Source organism: Impatiens glandulifera, unplaced genomic scaffold, assembly GCF_907164915.1.
Source record: "Impatiens glandulifera unplaced genomic scaffold, dImpGla2.1, whole genome shotgun sequence".
Taxonomy (NCBI): Eukaryota; Viridiplantae; Streptophyta; class Magnoliopsida; order Ericales; family Balsaminaceae; genus Impatiens; species Impatiens glandulifera.
Window position 1 is genome coordinate 1 of NW_025919097.1, and position 21,950 is coordinate 21,950.

Genomic DNA, 21,950 nt, shown 5'->3' on the forward strand with positions numbered 1-21,950 from the left:
AAATGTCTTTTAAAATTACTTAAAATATTTTCTAAAACACTTTAAATTGTTTTTTTTTTCTTCTTTGTTAGAATAAGGTGATAATATTAAAAATATTGTTACATATTTTAATATATTATAACTAAAATTATATATAAATTATTAAGATTAATAAAATATCAAAATAAAATGATGGTCTCAAAATATTTTATTTTAAATTATTATTACTTAAACAGTTTGATATTTATTTAATAAATATTACATTAATTATTCTAAATAAAATTATCATGACCATTTTCGAAAATGGGATTTCGAACTCAATAGCCGCGTTTCATAACTTACCTTACTTTCGAGTCTCAAAAGAAACGAGGAACCAAAATGATAGGCACGACTAGAGTACATCTAAATGTTTTTTATTAGATTAACTTTGACATTTTTAGAGTTGGCACCTAATTTATTTATCGAGAAATTATGAAATAAAAATATTTTAAGTTTTAAAACTTATTTTAGAGATTTTTTTGATCGATATTTGGTTACACTTGAGAATTAATATTAATTAATATAAAATGTTAGTCAACCTGTATATTCCGAATTCATCTAGAATTATTCATATTCATTTACTCATATCAAAATTAAAATTAACGACAATGTAAATTATTAATTAAGTATTATAATATATATAATAATAATAGATTTCAATTTTGACTTCTAATTTTATGTAAGATTTAAAATAAATATTATAAATCCTTTATTAAAAAACAAATTATTCATAGGTTGATCTTAAAAAATACAATCTAAGTTATTGTTTTCTATCTCCTGCTATAAATGATTTGGACGGGCCATTTGCCCTGGTTGTGTTTTGGATACACTAATTTTCAAATGTGTGTGGGCTGAAAGTGAAGTTAGATGTGGATTAGGTAGATGCGGATTAGGGTTTCTTATTTGGCCCATTAACACTATTACTTGCTCTATAAATAAGAATTTCGCATGTGAAATATACATAACCCTAATAAAATATTAAGGCTCGCAGCCGCCTCCATTTGTTTTACTAATCCGGCCATTCCTTTCACTTCGATTCATTATCTTTTAACATTCTCTAGATTTGAAAGAAGGGCATGATAATATTGATTGATTTTTCTTATTTGTTGTTTATTGATTGCAAAGGTATTTCCATTCTAATGGTAGTGGATATTCAATCCCAACCATATAAACTTTTCATTTTCTCCCTATTTCAATGTTTCACGAAACTCTTTCATCGTCTTTTCTAAATTATAATTTTGGAATATTTCTTAAATTAGATCTAGTATTTCCATTCTAATGGTAATGGGAGTGGATATTCAATCCCAATGCTCCCTATTTGAATGTTTCACGAAACTCTTTCATCGTTTTTTCTAAATTACAATTTTAGAAGATTTCTCTTTAGATCGAAAAATTAATGTCACCTATCATGGGCTTTGGGTCAATAGCCTTAGTGGAGACCAATCTCAAACTTTAATGAACCAAAATTTTGGGAGAAATCTCAAATATAATTTTCATCATTAATTGATTGAGGTTTGCTTTTTTATAATCAAATTGAAAGCTTAAAGATCATAGGTTCGTTATTTTTAATGATGAAATATTTCGTCTAAAGAAACAATGTGTTATGTTTATCTATTTTTAATTTATTTTATTATTTATTTTATTTTTTTGTGTTATATTTTTTTTGGTAAATCTCAAGATGAATGTGTTTGTTTATATATTGTGAATTGAGTAAAATAATCTGTACACAATTTAATTTGACAAATTTAAGATCATTTCATTATAAATTATAAAAATTAAATAAATTATGAAATTATAAAAATCAAATAAATTATAAATGAATGAATGGTGATGTAATTTTCATATTGGTAATTGTATATTTCATCACATCTAATCATTGTCTTTAGAAAAATCGTCAATTAATACTTTTTAATAATGAATTTATTATAATTTTTATCTATTAAATTGTCAAAAAAAAATATAAATCTGGTTGAATTTAAAGGTACCATTGAAATATTAATTAGTATTTGATTGGTGTATACAAAGTTATTAATATTTATTTTATTTATTTTATTTAAATTAATTCAGGTCTCAAGTTTGATTTTCATTGAAGATATTATCTCACCAAAAAATTTAAGGTGAGAACAAATTAAATCATTTAAATCAGTGATGAATCACTTATAATAATTAATTACTAAATTTGTAAGCTAAATGATACAAATACAAATACACATATGAATTCAAGTTTTCACTTGACCTCTGGATTGTAACTTCAATCAATATGGTTCATTTTCGATGTCATTAAACTTACTTAACTAAATTTCTTTTTTTCAAAACTTGTTGCCAAGCAATCAATACTATTATAAAATTAATGGTTAAAAACAGTTTGCGATTCTAAATTTATTTATATTTTTGTTACAGCTTTAGTTCTCTTCATCCACTACGATTAATTAAAAGTGGCATGAAGTAACGAAGTGTTAGAACGGGAGGCATAATCGATCTCTTCCATCGTCTCGTTGGTTTTGAGCTACTCCTATCAAATAGGGGTTCGAGCTCTTTTTGTTTACGGAAAATAGTTGTCCACAATTTACCTCCCTTAGTAGAAAAATGGACCCATCAGATATTCAAAATGCGGTTGGTCAAGACGATGAGGCATTAGCCATTTCCAACTCGATGCCCAATCTTAGGAAGTTGGAGATATCATATCTCGTTGTGGGGACAGAGGCGGTGATGGAGATCATTCAAAAGTGTCGAAATCAGGAGTTGTTGGATTTGAAGGGTTGTTGGGAGACTTGGATTGATCACGAAGAATTGGAGTTAAAGTTTCCTAAGTTGAAGATTTTGGACATAAAGTCTAATTGGGATGAATTCTAAGACTGTTATGATCAATTTAATCCGCCTAGATTTTATTTCAAAGATAATATTGTGTTCTTCTTTGTAAATCTCTTTGAAAAAATTGAGAGAAATCAAATGTATTGAAATATTATGATAATAAAAAGTATTTGATTATGGATTAACTAACCTTTGAAATAAAATAAATACCATTTTATTGTTAATTAAAAGTAGTGTATGATAATAAATTTATCGATTTTCTAAATTAATATATATATATATATATGTGTGAAAATCCTTTTAAATTTTAATTAAAAATCGTTAAATTTTGCATTGGAAATACGGAACAAGAGTCTTTTTCGGGTTTTTAAGATTGACACTGTGAGTCTTCATATCCGAAGATTTCAGATAAGTGAGGATCCCATTGTTTACTCATGGCAAGAAATTAAGAACTTGCTATAGCCGGACTGACATATCTACTGACAATATCTAAAAGACTTAATGTGCTACTCTAACCAAATAAATAATTATCAAAATTCACTTTATATTTTTAAATTTAATAAAATTACTGTTATATATTATAAAGTCGTATTACTTTTTTATTTTTTCTCTCTTTTAATTTTTTTTTTATGATAATTCATTTAATTATTTTGATGAGATTATTTTTTAAAAATAATTATTAAATAAAAAAATAAGATATATATATATATACCATTAATTCATATTTAATGCTATATATATAAATTCATATTATTTTTCTTCTTTTCATATTATAAGTATAACCAATTTTCTTCTTTCTTTTATCATAATCATTTTCAAACATTATTAAATAAAAATAGAATTATATCTAAATTAATTATAAAATAAAAAATAAAAAATATATATATTATTATATTATTATCTCACGTATTTATTGTTATATATAAATATAAAATTGTATTACTTTTCTAAACTTTTTTCATTATAAGTAAACAAACTTTTTTTTTTCTAAAATAAATATATAAATTTTTTATTATCTCTTTTATATATATATATATATATATATATATATATATATATATATATATATATATATATATATATATATATATATATATATATATATATATATATATATATATATATATATATATATAATTTAATATTCTAGTTAAGAAAATATAATATTTATTTTAATTTTTTTTATTTAATATATAAAATTATAAACTTTAATATATTAAATTTATTAATTAATAATATAAATAATATATAAAGGTATTTATTCATATATTAAATATTAAATACTTAAATTTTTGTTTGTTAATTCAGTTTTTTAAATCTTAATATTTAAATAATTAAATATTTAAACTTCAATATTCAGATGTTAATTTTTTATTTTATAACCTTAAATATGAAACAGAACCATTTCCTCTCTCACAAAAAAGGACAGCCGAAAAATTTTAAGTTTGTGAGAAGTATAATCCAAATTCACCGATCTTTGAATTGTTTTCCTTTCAAGTCAAAAATAAATTTTGAAAAAATAAACAGAAATATATAGTAAATTGATAATTTTTTTATATAATATATCATTTTCAAACCAAAAAAAAATTATTTTTAATAAAATAAATATATTAACTATTAAAATTTTAAAATAATAATTCAAAATATATATATATGATAAATGAATATAAAGGCTATTTAAATAAACATATTCATAATTATTAATATTATAATTTATTTTTAAAAATATTTTGCAAATGATGAAGATTATTAAATCAAAATATAAATTATAGTAATAATAAAAATATAAATGATAAATTGATAATTTAAATAAATATGACTATTACTAATAATGTTATTATTTTTTTGATAATATTTTGAAAATAATAAAAATTATAAAGTCTAACATAAAAATAAAATCATTTATGTATATGTGATTTTATAATTTCTTTTATTTCTAAAATATCTTCAAAAATAAATAATACATTAATAATATATTTATTTAAAATATTCTAATAATCAACTTACTATTTATAATTTATATTATACTTTATAATTGTTATAATTAAAATTTATAACATTAATTATTGTATATATATAAATTTAAATTATATATTTGTATTATATTCTAATATTGTATATAATTCGATTAACTATTTGTAACCTATTTCAACTTTATATATGTCTATTTGTTTAGACATGTCAATTATTTTTAAAGACTAGAGATGAGAGGCCTAAGAAATTAACTAGGCAAATTTGTTTGTTAAAACTTAAAATTGCCTAATGAAATCACGATTTCCCTCCTATTAAAAAAAGAATTATATACCATGTGCTCAATTCTCAAAATACAAGAGATTTCACAACACAAATCATCGACTTATAAAAACCAGGAATTTAATCATTGGCAAAACTAAGACATTAAATCATAAATGATCGTTTGTCAATAAGATTATATGATTCTTATAAAAATTGTAATTATTCATACATAATAAAATATATCTAAGCTAAATCCAATTAAAAAAAAGGGAAATAACACTAATTGGAAATGTAATGGAAACTCAAATAATTGCTTTTCAGCGATAACAATAGTTGTCCATTTTCTCTATCAATATCTAAATTTAAGTTAAAATGCATATTTGATGAATACACTACAATAATTCACCACCAATACAAAACTCCATTAATCAGCATAATTCATTTAAAAAATACCCAAAATCAAATAAAGACTTGTTTACACACAGAATTAAGAGTGAGCATATTAATCCGAAATTCAATCCAATCCTAAATATTGGATATTTTGGATTGATATCGGATCGAGTTCGGATTGAATTAAATCGGATTGGATTAAGATTATTCAAATTATCCAAACTATATAAATAAAAACATATTTTTTAATTTATTTTTCTTTTTTTTATTATTATTTATTTTTTCACTAAATATTTTTTAGTTTGAATTATCCAAACCATTTTCAATCCAATCTGTATCCATTAGTAAAATGGTTGAGATTACGGATTGGATAAATTTTGTTTGGATTTAATACGGATTGGACAAAACGGATTGATTTTACATATTTGCTTACCCCTAAACAGAATTGAAGACAAAAAGTGGGTTGATCGTAAAAAAAAAAAACTCTTTCATATGTAACTTTAGCAATAGATCAAAAGGAGCAAAATTAACCATATGAAATCAAGTTTTGACAATACATTTAATGAACTATAATATGACATCAAAATAATTCAGACGGTAATTCCAATTTTTAATCCTCTTAGGCATTACAACACATATAATCAACAAATTTCAAATCTAAACCATTTAATTTAAAAAAGAAAAATTTACTCATATCAAGATGTAAGTTAATAATACATAGATCACCAAATAAATGACCCAAATTACTTCATATATGATTGAACACTCCAACCAATATCACCACAAATACAACATTCCACCTATTAACATAATCCATTTAAAAAACAAAGCCAAGAAACAGCAAAGTTAGCCATGTGAAATCAAGCTTTGACAAGATTTTTAATGAAGTGTAAGCCTCAGACAGCCAAATGACATCAAAATAAATCAGACGGTAATTCCAATTTTGATCCTCATAGGCATTACACAACCACATATAATCAAACAAGTTAATGTAAAAAAACATAGATGTAATCGCATAAAACGGCTCCATGGACGAACCAAGAACAATCGATCCACAGATTCCTATCAAGACACGAAACATGAAATTGATATTGGTCCAATATGACATCATCGGTCAATGCTCAATTAGCTACCGTAGACGTGGCATCTGACCTTAAGAGAAAACAAGAAAAACCCTCAGAGTCCCGTTTCAAATCAACCACACGGCGGAGAATGGGACAGAGTAAACGATCCCGATCGGCGTTCCAAGACACTTAGTCAATTGGAATAGCCGCCGATGGATGGGATAGAGAACAACCATTCGCCGCCGCTGTGTAAAGTGTCATACGGCACTTCCTATCTATTTAGGGGATTTCTTCCTCACAGGGAAAATGAATCTAACAGACAAAATACAAAATTAAACTACAAAAGAAAGCCATCTTCAACCTTTTCGAATCCCTGGAGAACTAAAACCAGATCTGGGTATCAATAAATATCCAAAATTGAGAAACAGAGAATATTGGGTGGGTGAGGTTGAAGAACTAGGAGAGGTGGGTTATATATATATAATGAATCGCCGCCGCTGAAAAGAAACCCTAGTTTTTTTCATGGAGTTATATCCCTTCTTTCATTTCTATCAATAAATGAAATGTATAATTAATTAACAATTTAATAATTTTTAAGAATAAAATTTTTATTTAATTATATTAAAATAATAAGGGTTCATTAATAGAATTTATATATATATATATATATATATATATATATATAGAGAGAGAAATGATTAGGTGAGGGAATTTGGTGAGGGAATTTGGTGAGGGAATTTGGTGAGGGAATGACGTGTAATAATTTTATTCGCTGAAAAAATCAAATAATTTCTTTCTTTTCTCTCTTTCCTCCTACTTTTACCTTTTGAAAAGGTGATGTCACGTCATTCCCTCACCAAATTCCCTTATTAAATTCCCTTACTCTATCACTCCTCATATATATATATATATATAATTCTACACCATTTTTAAAAATTATATAAGTATTTTTATTCATTTTTATTTCTATTTAACTAATAAATGAAATATTAACAATTTAAAATTTAATTAATTTTAAAAATAAAAAATTAATTTAATTATATTAATATAATAAGTATTCATCTTTTATAAAAAGAATTTGATAATAAGAATTTATATATATTTAATTGATTGAGAGGTTACCTCATTCTGGGGGAAATTTGATGAAATGGCCCCCATAACAGGGGAAATTCCAAAAAGGGCCCCCGTCCACTAAAGTTGGCAAAAAGGGCCCTTTTGCCCCGCGAAATGTCGGAAATACCCCTTCGGCGCCATTTCTTACGCTCAAAGACGCGAATTACCAATCACGCGATTCATCTAAATCGCGTGAGTTCATCACCGCGATTTAGATGAAACGCGTGATTAGTAATTCGCGTTTTTAAATGTACGCGATTTACCATGCACGCGATTTAATCTAAATCGCGGTGATGAACTCACGCGATTCAGATTAAATCGCGTCCATGGTAAATCGCGTCTTTAGTCTTATATATAATTTTCACGCCCTAATTTTAAACAAAACCTCCCCGATTCTCCCTCCCACTCCGACTGCGGCCGACTTTCCATTCCCACATCCATCAAGATCATCGTTCCTCAACATCAGCGTTCCTCAACATCATTGTTCCTCAACATCATCGTTCCTCAACATCTTCGAGATCCTTCCAACATCATCGTTCTTCAACATCATCAGGTCAGTTTAGGGCTTAGGGTTTAGACTTAGGTTTTGATGTATATTTACCGTTTATATTCATGGATATGGATGTATTTAGGGTTAAAGGATTGGTTTTGATGTATATTATGCCGTTTCCTATGTATATCGAAGTATTTAGGTTTAGGGTTAGGTTTTGATGTATATTTACCGTTTATATTCATGGATATTGGTGTATTTAGAGGTAAAGGTTTGGTTTTGATGTATATTATGCCGTTTCCTATGTATATCGAAGTATTTGGGTTTAGGGTTAGGTTTTGATGTATATTTACCGTTTATATTCATGGATATTGGTGTATTTAGGGGTAAAGGTTTGGTTTTGATGTATATTATGCCGTTTCCTATGTATATCGAAGTATTTGGGTTTAGGGTTAGGTTTCGATGTATATTCTGCCATTCATATTCATGGATATTGTTGTATTTAGGGTTTAAGGTTTGGTTTTCCTATATATACTGATTGATTGTTGATTTTCAATTACATGAATATTGTATGGTTAGCTATTGATGTATATTCTGCTGTTTATAATGATGGATATTGTAGTATTTAGATCAGGAGCTGCCGTTGTGGTTTTCTCAGTTCGTTCAACAAAATGGTATGTATTAAAATGGTTGTTAATAAAATTGTTTTCTCAGTTCGTTCAACTCTTTTTTTTTTATAATATGCAGGCAACAAACACTGTTATGACCTTATGTCCCAATCAATTATCACCTGAAAATAATGTATGTTCTATTCTCTCTACTATGTCCATATTAACTAGTTTTGTATGTAATAACCATTATATTATTGTTTTACACAGTTGTTGATAGTTGAATTTGCTCGCTCTTTTGGTGCAAGGGTGTCTCCGAAGTGGAGAGAAGATGTAACTCATGTTATTGCTTACACTGATCCCAATGGTGCATGCGGCCGAACTCAAAAAGTATTGAAGGCAATTCTGAACGGGAAATGGGTCCTTACTATTGATTGTGAGTCTCTGTTAACACGATTATTTTCATACATATGTCTGTTAAATTAGATTAAAAATTATTTTCATACACATTTGTTTAGGGATAAAATCATCATTGAAAACCGAAAACTGTGTTGATGAGGAACCTTATGAGGTTAAACAAGATAATCATGGAGCCCAAGGTGGTCCTAGAAAAGGCAGACTTCTGTTGTTGAATAATGTGAGTTTGGTATTATTCCTCCTATCTGTACTTTTAAATTTTTTTGCATGATAACTGAAATTATCTTCTTTGTTGGTTTTTCAGCGTTCGAAACTGTTCGACGGTTACATTTTTATATTTGTAGGGAATTTCAACACACTTTACAAACAGGATCTCATTGAGTTAATAGTTGCTGGAGGTGGTACTATTAAAGAATCGGATAATCCAGATTATCCATTTGCTGAGCCAAGGGATGCGAAAACTATAATAGTATACTTCGAGATAGACAGCAGGTATCGATCAATTGAAGAAAAGGATTTTGATGTTCTCCCCGACAATTGGCTTTTTGAGACAGCGGCTGCTTTGTCAAGCATATTGGATGAACATGTTGTTCCTCATACAAAGTTGCTTCAATCTGTTGCTGCTTGTGATTTGCAGCATTTGCTTACTTAATTTGGAGTTGTTTAGACTTACTGTTCTTCTTCTATTTATGGCTTATTTTTGATACTTATGATATTTATGGTTTATAACAATACTTAATTTTGATATTTATGATTTATGGTGGTTTATATTACTGAATATTCTTCTATTTATGCTTTATTACTTATGTTAACAATATCATAACTTATCCTCATAACTCACGTGTATTGGGTATAATCAAACAACAAGGAACAATGTTGTTATTCACGCATATTCGCCACATAACTCAAACAACAAGGAACAATGTTGCTATTCACGTACTTCATCTAAAACGCGTGAATAAACTCACGCGTATTATATGAAACGCGTGAATGCATTTCACATTAAAACGCGTGAGTTTATTCACGTGTTTTAGATGAAACACGTGAATGCATTTCACAATAAAACGCGTGAGTTTATTCACGTGTTTTATATGAAACACGTGAATAACAATTCACGTCTTTCATCGTATATATTATTTTTGTGCCCTAATTTATAACAAACTCACGAATCCTTAATTTCCCCTTCTCTCTTCTCTCGCTTTCGCCACTCCGACTCGACCCTCCCCTGAAGAACTCCACCACGAGCAGCAGCAGCGGACGACTACGACGACACCACGATACCCTGAAGAACTCGACCACGAGCAGCAGCAGCTTACCCACCACTCTTCGTTCTCAAAATGGGTATGTTTATTTAATATTTAAAATGCTATTCAAATAAAGTAAGGGTAATTTGTGGATGATTGAAATGATTTGCTTAAATCTGAATAACCCTTCCTCAAACGAGGCCTTGATTTGGGTATTAGCTTCGTTTTAGTGCATAGAAAGTCTTATTGAGTTATTGTCTTGGAATTTGTTTATCAGGACGTTGTTTAAGTTCCACAGTTCTTATAGTTACAAGACCTTTTTGTTTAGGTTCCACAGTTCTTGAGTTATCTTGTTATTCTAGTATTAAGGTTTAGGGTTTGCATGCTGGCATAGTGTAGCTGATTTCACTCAATACTATCTTGTTATTCTAGTATTGAGGTAGAGTTTACTGGTATGTTTCGTGGAGATACAATGTTCCAAGAATTAACCACAAGTTTGCTTCAATGGACCTATTGTATAGGGAGCTCTTATCCCATTAGATTCATTGAAGCAAACTTATGGTAAAAAGTTGCGGCATTGGATTTCCTGAAACTCTACGAGCAAACTCTCCTCGGTTATGGTAATGTTGTTGAACTGTTTTCAATTCTTGTGATGTTGTTGAACTGTTTTCAATTGCAGCTCAAGTACCTGTACTTCTTTACTTTGATGGAGAGTGGAAAACTACGGACGATCTTACTCATTTTTCTGCAAAGTCAAACAGCGGTATGATTGTTCCCCAAAATTCTACTTATGCCCAATTAGTTGATCAAATTTATTCTGCTACCGATGTTGACAAATCTAGATATGATTTATTGCTTCAAGCCAAGTATAATGCTCCTGGCATGATTGCCAAATTTTCTTATATAACTGATATAAAAAAAGATGTGGATGTGGAGTTCTTTTTACATGAAGCAGTTTCAGTCCACAACCGCACTCCATTGTGTGTATCCTTAGTAGAGAAGTCACTACCAACTCAAGAAAGTGTAGCTGTTCCAGAAATTGATGACCCCGACGTCTTCCCGATGCAGCGTGAGGTTTTCTTTGAAAATGACATTGAAGATGAACATTTGCGTCTGAATGTGGGGGATGATGCTGATGATGATTGGGTTCCTATTACCCAACCTAGTAGTTCTGATTGGGTTCCTAGTACCAATCCAAATCCAAGCGGTTCTTGGGTTCCTAGTACACAACAAAACAATGTTGTTGTTCGTACTCAACCAAGCTGCAGTGAATGGGTTGCTAGTAGCATACCAAGTAGTGAAAATCCTTTACATGAGGCAGTAAGTACCGGAATCGGATTGGAAGTCGGTTCTTTGTTTGAGAATAAAAAAGAACTTCAGCTGAGGTTATATAAATATGCCATGACTAATCATTTTGAATTCAAAGTGTTGAAGTCAAAAAAAGAACTTTGGGTTGTGAAATGTTTGGATAAGAATTGCAAGTGGAGACTGCGTGCTGTCAGAGTAAATTCCTCGGAAATGTTTGAGATTCGTAAATTCGTAAAAGATCATACCTGTTCAATTGTGACGAGGCAAGAGAATCAAAGGCCAGCACCAGCATGGGTGTTTGGGGAATGCATGAAGAGCAAGTACATGGACCATCACCATGACCACATGCCCAAGAAAATAATGGAAGACATACAGACTACTTATGGAATAAAGTTGTCTTATAATAAGGCTTGGCGGTCTAGAGAAAAGGCCCTAATGGCGGTGCGAGGAACTGTAGAAGATTCTTACGGTAAATTGCCATCATACCTGTACATGTTGGAGAAGAACAATCCGGGTACCATAACAGACATCCAGACGGATGAGCACGGTCATTTCAGGTATATGTTCATGTCCTTAGGCTGCTCAATTAGGGGTTTCAAAAACTGTTGTCGTCCAGTATTGTGCGTCGATGCCAGTTTTCTTAAGCACAAGGTTGGAGGTCAGCTATTGGTGGCGATAGCATTAGATGCGAATGAACAACTCTATCCTGTTGCATTCGGCGTTGTTGATTCTGAAAATAACAACTCCTGGACTTATTTCATGCAAAAACTTAGAGATGCAATTGGATTGGTTGATGATCTCGTGTTTGTATCTGATAGACACCCAAGCATCGCCAATGCCTTGTGTGCTGTTTTTCCAGAAGCTGACCACGGTGCGTGCACATATCATATCAAGATGAATATTATGGCCAAATTCAAAACCGAATGCATTCAATTAGTCCAAAGGCAAGAAATAGGCAAAGTGCGCGAATTGCACCAAATGCATGAAATGCATACCTCGAAATTTTTTTGCCCATCTTCAACTGTCTTCTCCTCCAAATTCCCAACATTCTCCATCTCCAACAACGGCCCATCCTACAAAAACATGAAAAACGCTTCCAAATGCAAGAAATATGAAAAGTGCGCGAATTGCACCAAATGCATGAAATGCATACCTCGAAATTTTCTTCCACATCTTCAACTGTCTGCTCTTCATTTTCATTGTCCTCCCCCTCCCCAACAGTGTTCTTCTCCAAGAGACCAACAATGTCTTTTTCCTGTCCATCCTACAATAAACAGAAAAGCCCTTCAATTAGTCCAAATGCAAGAATTAGGAAAAGTGCGCGAATTGCACCAAATGCAAGAAATGCATACCTCAGTATTTTTAACACCATCTTCAACTGTCTTCTCTTCGTTTTCATTGGCATATTCAACAATTTTTTTCTCCACAAGCCCAACATTGTCTTCCTCCTGTCCATCCTACAATAAACAGAAAAGCCTTCAATGTCAAGAAATGCAAGAAATGCACCAATTATACAAATGCAAGGAAATGCAAGAAATACATACCTCAACTTCATTATCCTCCACAAGCCCAACATTGTCTTTCTCCAAAATCAGCACTTCATTGTCTTCCTCTTGTCCATCCTACAATAAACAGAAAAGCCTGTGCAATTAGTCGAAATGCAAGAAATGCACCAATTATCCAAATTCAAGGAAATACAAGAAATACATACCTCAACTTCATTCTCCTCCACAAGCACAGCATTGTCTTTCTCCAAAATCACCACATCATTGTCCTCAGTGTTCACCACATCATTCTCTCCTTGCTGTAGTTGCTTTAACATCCGTTTAATGAGAATTATGTCATCTCTCATTTCGGTTTTGATGAGCCTTATTTCATTTCTCATTTCAGTTTTGAAGAGAGTCAGTTCCTTTCTCATTACAGTTTTGATTTCATTTAGCTCCTTCGAAAGTTGATCCAATCTACATCTATCGTGGGGAGTTGTTGCTGTTGGAGTTGGGGGAGAGGATTCTTCGTCTTCGTCTTCTTCTTCTTCTTCGTCTTTTCTACTCGTGGCGCTCTCGACTGAATAAGAGCTGCTGGTGCTGGTGCTGGGGGTAGGGTTGCGGGTTCTTCTTCTTGTGGAAGTTTTGGCTTTGGCTGGAGTAATTTGCCTTTTCTTCCTCATGACAGTTTTTTTATGAGGAACTCCATCGTCAATATCTCCAAATTTCCTCTTTCTGCAGTCAAGATCAAAAAAGACATCATAAACATTACCTCCCATATCTTCAAAGTCATCCCCAGCATATAAGATCTTCTCTTCTTCAGACAATTCCATTTGCTTAACAATCGTGCCTTGCAGGGCAGTTTGAAGATCAGAGGCAGTGCTCTTCCTCTTTGATTTGTACTGTATTATTCTTGGGCAGACAGGATCTTCAGTTTGAAGCGTCGTTTTAATTGCAAGATTGGGGACAAAAGTTTGGATCACCTCATAAGTCCACACTTGTAAGGCTAGTGCGAACCCATATACGGTATAAGAAACATCGACATCTTTTTCTTTGTCTTTGTTCTTCTTCTTCCCCGAGGCGGCATCCTTCTTCTGCAGATACAGCGTCCTGTAGCGATCAAGGTCTCTGGTCAAACCCTTCATGGTTGCTCTAAAGGCCACCTTACCCCATGGAAAATTGAGGAAGGTGTCGATGTCATCGACCATGCTGAAGAGTTTCATATTTATTATCCTCCTCGGGTCAAGGGCAAAGAGATAATGGGAAACAAGGTATACCAGCCCCAATTTCCATGCATCTTCCCTATCAGAGCAGGACAGGAATTTTGAATGAAGGTCTGCTATTCTAATAAGTGGAATACGTTTAAAATATTTAAGAACCAAAGTTGGAGATTCTTCAACCTGGTTGAAAATTGTTTGCTCATTAGGGAATCTCCCAAAATTGAGACCTGTAACCAATGCAAACTCCCTCATCCCGAAGCACAGCTCTTCTCCATTCACAAGGAACTTCATCTCCATAGAATTTGAGCTGGACTTCCTGAGGAGCATGTGGTGTATAATCATTCCTGAGAAACGCAGTAACGGGTGCCCTTTGAATAAGAATCTGAATTGGGTTTCCTCTACCCTTTCAGTTAGATTCATCTTGGCAAACTTGGCAGCAATATTTCCCATATTGGTTTTCCAGGATACCCTCCCAGCAAACTCGGGTATTGTAGTGGACTCCATCTACAAAACAAGGAAGAAGATGGGATCACCATGATAATTAGCAAAACAAAATAAGTATTTAATTAAATAGTAAGACCAACAACAAAAATGGAACAGAATAAATCATGACAGAAAATAGTTTGGTCCAGTTCAATCATAGCATCTAGTGTATAGATGCACATATATATTCCCGAGTCATCCACTCATCAAAAAGGATTTTACAATCAATGTATTCAATATAAGAACACTCATCTAGATGCAGCCTCCAATTAAACATATTAACACTTGATCAACTTTTAGAAATGCATTCAATCAAGGTAAAAGTGAAAGATATATTTGCTTCCTATAGCAAGTGCAATATGGTCCAAGAAAGTGAACATACAGTGTGGATCATTTATGGCTTTTGATTCAGCACGGCAAATTAGGAGCACGTGTTGACTAAATTTCTTAATATAACATCGAAACCTGTCTCATTGGCATTCTAATAAGGTGCAGTAAAGCAGCAAAAGTTAAACCCTAACCCTAAATACCATTTCTTCAGAAGCACATAACAAACACGAAACCTGTCTCATTGCCATTCTATTAAGGTGCAGTAAAGCAGCAAAAGTTAAACCCTAACCCTAAATACCATTTCTTCACAAGCACATAACAAAAACGGAAATGTCATTTCTTAAACGAGAAATGAATGAATAAGCGTGAAATGCATGCATGCAGAATAAGAACACTGATACAATACTCGTCATATACCCTAAAAGCATTTACACACATAAACGAAACCAGAACCAAACCCTAAACCCTAAATACATCAATATAAATCAATATAAACGGAATAATACACATCAACACCTAACCCTAACTATTAAGCCCTAAACTCACCGGAATATGTCAAAAAGACGGTGGAAAGACGATGATGTCGAATAGACGGTGGAAAGTCGAAGATGTTGGACGAGGAACGATGTTGAGGAAAGATGATCTTGATCGATGTTGAAGGAAGTCGGCAGTTGAGAAGACGTGGTTTTGGAAGTCGGAGTGGGAGGGAGAATCGGGGTGGTTTTGTTTTAAATTAGGGCCGAAATATTATATATACGACTAAAGACGCGAATTACCATGCACGCGATTTAATCTAAATCGCGTGAGTTCATCACCGCGATTTAGATTAAATCGCGTGCATGGTAAATCGCGTACATTTAAAAACGCGAATTACTAATCACGCGTTTCATCTAAATCGCGGTGATGAACTCACGCGATTTAGATGAATCGCGTGATTGGTAATTCGCGTCTTTGAGCGTAAGAAATGGCGCCGAAGGGGTATTTCCGACATTTCGCGGGGCAAAAGGGCCCTTTTTGCCAACTTTAGTAGGCGGGGGCCCTTTTTGGAATTTCCCCTGTTATGGGGGCCATTTCATCAAATTTCCCCATTCTGGAGAGGTTTCTCATTTAGGATTTGGTTCCTCATTTCTGAGCGGTTCTTCTTTTGGAGTATTCGAGGAAGTATCATTCCTATGCCAAAATCCCCCTCCCCAGCTCTCTTTTAATTTTACTTGTCATACGATCATCGGTCCACGATGCAATCACTGGATGGGATCGTGGAAATGACTCTGGTACAGCTACCTGGACACGGTCCATATAGCAGATCTGCACAAACAAAACAATATATGTTCAAGAACAACAAATTTAATAAAAAAACGGACCAATAAATACTCTCCTGAAGAAAAGTGATAGGGTCTGTGAACCATCTCTCCTCCTTCTTCTTCCAATCTCCAACGCTCTCCTCAAGACCCTTCAAAGTAAAATGGCACCAGTTGAGATTCTTTATGTTATTCACCTCCATTAAAGATCGGAGGATCTTAAAACGGTATTTTTGGCTCTGTAAAGTTTGCAAAAATAGGAAGTCACATATACGGTGAAATCGACTTTGAAATCTACGTCCCAGTACGGTTGGCGAGAATGCCTTGAACCATTTTCGTCGTATTTGGTGCACCGCTGTCTACGGTAATCCCCCACCTCCACCTCCATCTTTGGAGGAAGTCTTTATACTCCAACGGATCATCATTCTTACATGTGAACTCCACTATGTGGGTTTCCCCACGAGGAAGTTGGAGGACGGCCTAAACATCTTCCTCGTCGATGGGGATCTCCTCTTCGTTCATAAACATAATGGTGGCTCTTGAAACGTTGTATTTACGCACCAAAAATTGGCACAACAGGCGCGGACACTAGGATATCCCTAGTAATAATAGGGAGCCAAATCCAATATCTTGGATCCCACGCTTTTGCTCATCGTTAAGGTTTTGTATCAAGTTATACAAACCTTGTGGAGAAGTCTTTGTCTTAAAATATCCATCTTCTATGACTATATTTTCACTTAAAGAAAAATACAGAGAGACTTACAATTATCTACAAAATTAATATAATATGGATCATGATTCAACAAATTATTTTATACCAAATGAAGCCTAAATTCACACTATAATCTAGATCGAAATCCATAAAATAATTTGATCTATATCATGACTCAAAAAATAACCTTATACCAAATGAAAAATAAATCACTTTCAATTTAAACTTTGGAGGTTTTTCAAAATGATCGTGATTGTGGAAAAGATTACAACAAACTACTATTCTCAAGGTTCTCTCTGTTGAAGTTTTTGGTTATATTAGGTACTTAGCCAAGTTCGGGTTAGCCTTAGCCGACAAAGATTTCTAAATTATATGTTACTCCAACAAATTAGTAAAGGGTTTAAAACGTTCTTCCAATAAAAACTCCAATCAACACAAACAAAAGAACAAATGTTGATCAATCAATAAAAACTCAATTTGCATTTGTTCTACAATCAGTTCATTTCACTATTGCCTATACTCCTAATGTTAACGCCCAAAATCGATAAAATGAAATTGTTCAATGAAACTATTTAAGACGACGCAACATCAATAATCAAATCGAATGGAGATGGATAAAATACTAGTGAATAAAAATTTACCAGCGATGTGAAAGTGAAGACTGGTCGCAGACAAACGATTTGTCACTAGAAAGAATGACGAGATTTCAACGAGTTAAGGGTATGATTTAGTTTAACTCCAGTTTATTCCACTCTATTCGGTCTAGTTTTCCATCGGAATTACAACGGAGTGCCGGAAATGGTCGTCGGTCGGTCTATCGGGCCGGAAGAAGGAAGGAAGATATAAAATATAAAAAAAAATATTACCTTTTCAACCTTTTCATTTTTACCTTTTCATTTTTCCCCACCCACGACCAAATTTCCCCCTAATTTTGAATTATAAATATATTTTAATATATATATTTTTAATTAAACGTATCAAATACAATATAATTTTTTTTAATATATTATATATAAAAAATAAAAATGTATTATAAATAAATTTTAATAATTAATAAATTGAATTTAAGTAATTAATATAAAATTTAGTTATGATTAAAGAAAAAAAACTATATATTTATTTTTATTTTAAATTATTCGTTTAAATACATTTTCAATAGTATATACAATTTAAATTTATGTATAAATGAGATTTATTCTTTTTTATTTATTTATAGTTTTAATTATTTAGTCGGGGAGGAGGTTAGCCAAGAAGGAGGGCACAAGATGGATAATGTTATTTAGTATCTTGCAAAATGGGACAATGAAGAATTGTGGACAACCTCCTTATCGATGACCACTTTAAGTAGGTTGTTATTTATGGATTCACATTCGTGTGTTAGAGACATGAATGATGTGGCCATTAACTTCAACTCTTGAACTGTATTGTCCACCCTCTTTTGAATGTCCTCCTACAAATGGGAAACATTAGATATGTCATGCATATAAAGTATAAATGAGAACATTAAACATATGAAATGAGAAAATGAGATGTGTCATTAATGAAACATACATAATATGAAATGAGAACATAAATGAGTGTAAGGAGGATTATGATTGAGCAGTTACCTCATTTTGGAGAGGTTCCTCATTTAGGAGCGGTTCCTCATTTGGGGTATACGAGGAAGTACCCTTCCTATGCCAAAACCCCCTCCCCATCTCTCTTTTAATTCTACTTGTCATACGATAATCGGTCCACGATGCAATCACCAGACGAATCATGGAAATGACTCTGGTGCAGCTACTTGGACGCGGTCCAAGTAGTAGGGCTGCACAAACAAAACAATATATGTTCAAGAACAACAAGGACAGTAAATATTCACCACAAGAAAAGTGATAGGGTATCGGTCTAAAGAAGCGCGAGCAGACGTCTCACTTAAACAAACGCTTTGGTCTGAAGAAGTGCACAAACAAACGTCTCACTTCAACAAATGCTCTGGTCTAAAGAAGTGTGCGAGAAAACGTCTCAATTCAACAGATGCTTTGGTCTAAAGAAGTGCGCGAGCAGACGTCTCACTTCAATAAATGATATGGTCTGAAGAAGTGCGCGAGCAGACATCTCATTTCAACAGACGCTCTTGTCTGAAGAAGCGTGAGCAGACGTCTTGCTTCAGCAGCTGTCTGAAGAAGAGTCAACTTATCTTCTTAACTCATCAACAACGTTCGTTATTAGCAGTTTACCAAGACAGCTTAACACACCGAGATTGTTTAACTATCACATACTCAATTATTCTTTTATCCCATGTTGTACCTTCTAGTATACCACATTCTACCGAATATTCTACAGTACAATCCAACATGCCATGATCCAACGAATATATATTCTTGTGTGCCATCCCATACACATAGCATACATCCAACGGAAAGATGACACGTATCTATGAGAAAGATTCGACTGTTGCTACCCTTCAGTATAAAAGATATTCAGAGTACAACGACGAATCTCTCCTTAGAATCTTGATTCTCTTGACTACCTGAACTCTCTCTATGGTCATTCTGTAATTTCCTAAGCTAAGTTGAGCAATTGTTTACTGTTCTACCTGAGTGTATTTTCAGTATTATTAAACTGACACGTACTCAATTATTTTCTTTATTCCGTGTTATACCTTCTAGTACACCACGTTCTACCGAATATTCTACAATACAATCCAGCACGCCACGATCCAACGAATATATTCTTGTGTACCATCCCGTACACATGGCGTACATCCAACAGAAAGCTGACACGTATCTATGAGAAAGATTCAACTGTTGTTACTTTCAATATAAAAGATCTTTAGAGTACAACGACGAATCTTTCCTTAGAATCACCATTTTTACTACCTTATGGTCATTTTGTAATTCACTAAGCTAAGTTGAGCAATTGTTTACTATTCTACCTAAGTGTATTTCAGTATTGCTTAACTGCCACATACTCAATGTTATACCTTCTTGTACACCACATTTTACCGAATATTCTACAGTACAATCTGGCACGCCACAATCCAACGAATATATTCTTGTGTACCATCTCGTACACCTAGGGTACATCCAACGAAAAGCTGATACATATCTATGAGAAAAATTCGACCATTACTACCCTTCAGTATAAAAGATCTTTAGAGTACAACGACGAATCTCTCCTTGGAATCTCGATTTTATTGACTACCTAAACTCGCTCTACGGTCATTCTGTAATTCACTAAGTTAAGTTGAACAATTGTTTACTGTTCTACTTGAGTGTTTCAGTATTGTAAATTGAACAAAGGTTGTTTGTTCGATAGAATGATAGCTAGGAGTTCAGAATAGACAAATGTTAAGTCCTCGATTTATGACTGGATTTGTGTAGTTGTTATAAGAATCAAAGTCTTCTAGTGAAAAAACGTCTGAAAACGGAAGAAAAGGTGACGTAAGAGTTTTATTTCCAAACATCCATAAAACTAATTGTGTTATTTCATTTCTGCATCCTACAATTAATCATTTACCGTTTCAAATTTAGCAAATATTTCCGCACTTGAATTCGTTCAAGAGTTTGCGATAATTTGTGAAAAATATAAACATATTTTAATCTTTAACAGGATTAAAATTTAATTGAAAGTCAAATTTAGTTCAACAATATTCAACTCCTTTCTATTGTTGTAGCTCATCCTAACATACGGGTAACTAATACTGTATTTTAATACTGAAAATAGTTAAAAATAAATTAATCTTTTTAATTATTTATCTACATTTTATATTTAACTTAAAATGATAAATAATATTTTATATTGAAATATAGTTTTAGCTTATTAATAAAAAAAAGGGTCTAATGTTATTTGTGAATTCTATAAAAAAAAATCAAAAAATCAAAAATTTGAAAATTTTACTAGTTATAAAATATATACAACAACATGCATACACAAAATTATAAATAAAATACGTCAATCATAAGTGGTTTGATGGTTAAAGTGATCATCTTTCACACTCAAGAGAAGAGTTTAAATCCTTGTAAATGCAAATTTAAGTAATTATATTTATGGATAAGAGGCTCACACTCGAGACAAAAGTTCGAATCTTTACAAATACAAATTTAAGTAAATTATATGTGTGGATAAAAGGTCCACACTCGAGACAATAGTTCGAATCCTTGCAAATGCAAATTTAAGTACATTACATTATATGCCGAGGGATAAGAGACGATGATAAAAAGGATCGTGAGGTCACGCGATTAGAGAGGTCGATTGAGATTAGGGATGTCAATGGGTACCCATATGCCCAATACCCGATTATATTAATATTAAAATTATTATTTTTTATTAAAATTTGATGTATGACTTTTCAAATACTCCATCATTACAATTATATTATAAATATATCGTTTAATTTGATCTTAGCCACATCGTCATAAATACACTACAACTTTAAATTTTTATATTCCCAAAAAGAATATTTCTTTATATTAATCTTCAACTTCATCTTTTATTTTAATAACAAAATATAATTCTCTCAAATGTTCTTCATGTTCAAGCTCTAATTTTTTTTTTTCAATTTTCATTATAATTTTTCTTTACTCTAGTTTATCTTTTTCAAGATCTACAAAAATAAATATGCAGGTAAATAATGTTTTTATTTTTATTTTTAATATTTCTATACTATTAATTTTAAAATTATTTATTAAAGTTGTGTTTCTTTTTTTCAATCTTTATAATCTTTAATCAGGTAATGGGGGT

General features: G+C 31.9%; 3 non-coding genes across 3 annotated transcripts; all 3 read right to left on the reverse strand.

Moving 5' to 3' along the window:
* Positions 1-6,342: 6,342 nt before the first annotated feature.
* LOC124917428 lies at positions 6,343-6,414 on the reverse strand. Its single transcript, XR_007097135.1, has one exon. It is a non-coding gene; the product is annotated as a small nucleolar RNA snoR77Y (small nucleolar RNA).
* Positions 6,415-6,457: 43 nt separating this feature from the next.
* On the reverse strand, positions 6,458-6,607 carry LOC124917429. Its single transcript, XR_007097136.1, has one exon. It is a non-coding gene; the product is annotated as a small nucleolar RNA snoR2/U65 (small nucleolar RNA).
* A 146-nt stretch (positions 6,608-6,753) lies between these two features.
* Positions 6,754-6,822, reverse strand: LOC124917430. Its single transcript, XR_007097137.1, has one exon. It is a non-coding gene; the product is annotated as a small nucleolar RNA U49 (small nucleolar RNA).
* Between the last annotated feature and the right edge of the window lie 15,128 nt (positions 6,823-21,950).